Source organism: Piliocolobus tephrosceles, chromosome 8, assembly GCF_002776525.5.
Source record: "Piliocolobus tephrosceles isolate RC106 chromosome 8, ASM277652v3, whole genome shotgun sequence".
In the NCBI taxonomy this organism is placed as follows: Eukaryota; Metazoa; Chordata; class Mammalia; order Primates; family Cercopithecidae; genus Piliocolobus; species Piliocolobus tephrosceles.
This window is the reverse complement of record NC_045441.1, coordinates 80,058,975-80,060,984: the sequence shown is the minus strand read 5'-3', so window position 1 is coordinate 80,060,984 and position 2,010 is coordinate 80,058,975.

Sequence of the window (2,010 nt, the reverse complement as noted above, 5' to 3'; positions counted from 1 at the left end):
GCCCGGAATGAAGGCCAGTAACTGGAGGCCAGGAATAATCAAGCACGCTCTCATTTCAAGGAGGTGACCATTGTGCCCGTTTAAAAGGGATGCCTGAGACCATGAGGATTTGGAGTTTTGGAGGCGGATCTGCCTTTGGGGAGTGAGCGTAGGGCCCTGAGAGGTGATTGTGCTTTGAGACAGTTCCCGGGGTGATGTGTCCCATCATCCAAACATTGCAGCAGAAGTCAAAGTTACAGACTGTAGTTTACTTCCAGCTTTAACATTACCAAAATACGGTATTTGTCAGAAAACATGTAGTATCTGTATAATTTGAGAATGTAATTGAAGAACCCGATATAGAGCTTTTAGAAAGGGGAAATAGAAAACTTAAAAAGAATCTTGCTTGGTTTATTAATACCAACATCTAAAATATAACAAAATTGAATAAACCAATGAGTTTTATACTATGATTGAAATAAAATGCCACTATGTTCTTAAGAGTGCTAGTTTAACAGGAAATCTCCTATGCATTATTATCCAGACTCATCTCAAAGGCTCACTTTTCATTTGTATGAGCCATTGCTATTTGGAGGGTAGGAGGGTGCACCTTGTTCTGGTGGCTGCCACCTTGATGAGGAGACACTCCTTGTTAACAGGATGGTTAGCCCACGGCTTTTCCCAGCCCCATTTTCCACACCCAGTAAATTGTTTTAGTTTATGGACCTCAGCTGCAGTTGCAATCATCATCAAATTCCAATTCTGAATTTAAAGGTGAATAATGAATGCAATGAACCTTCTAGAATTTATGGTAATGTTCCTTTTTATCTAATACTTCTACATGTGTAGCCTTTCAGCATGCTATTTTGTGGACTGAATTTACAAATTGTCATTTGTTTAATGAACTGTAAATATAACATGATGACTAACTGAAAACACATACAATTTGCTGTTATTCCAGAAGTCTATGGATTTTGTTGTTTTGATTACATAAAAGGCATTAAAAGCAGCTCCTTAGTATACTTACCTTCTTTACTCCGCATAAGCTTAATTTCTTAAGCTTAATTTGGCAATTTATTTAACCTTTTGTTTTTGGAATACAGAGTTTTCTTCCCCTTTACATTCCTGTTCTTTAGAGAGCTTAAATCCTAAGTTTCCGACTTGTGATTTAAACGCCACATGAGATAACAGGTTGGAATATTATCTTTAATAATTTTATTTATAACTCAAAAGTAAGTTTCAAAACATTTAGTCATAGTAACTCCTATAATAGTGTTTATTTAATCCATCTTGGAGATTTTCTATTTCTGTATCTCTGATATATTTAACTATTCATTTGACTGTTAATGACTAAAAAAGGGGGAAACATTTTTACTGCAATCAGGAACACCCATGTATTTTTAAATAGTAAATAACAGGTAAACCAAAGCTCAGACAAAATCCAACTTTTAAATATATATATATATTTAATTTAATTTAATATATATTTAAATATATATATAATTATTATATATATATAAAATTAATTGTTAGTGAACTGTTTAAAATAAAGATACAGGTTGCCTTTTTTTCCTCCTAATGGTTATGTGTACAAAACTAAATTTAGTAATAATTTAAAGCGAAAAACTCAGAAAGGGAAAATGGCACACATTTGATTTAGGTGAAAATTATTTACTCATTTTTCTATCTGCAGGTGATTTATCATTTTTGGTTCTTTCCTTTCCACTGTCCAACTGGTATATAATCAGTAAATACAAACAAAAATACTAACATCTGTAAAATATAACTAGGAAGGCATGCTACAAAAGCATAACATAGCATATTCCAAAAGTCAACAAATGATTTGCTGGTTACTGGACTGAAATTATACTTACCTTATTTGCTCATAGAATTGAGTTCATGGCATAATTACATAATTCTGTGGCAAAGCATCTGGTATACTCTAGGGGAGACATGTTTTAAAATCAATTGCCTTGGATTTTTTAAATTTTAAAAATAATTTCGGCCGGGCGCGGTGGCTCAAGCCTGTAA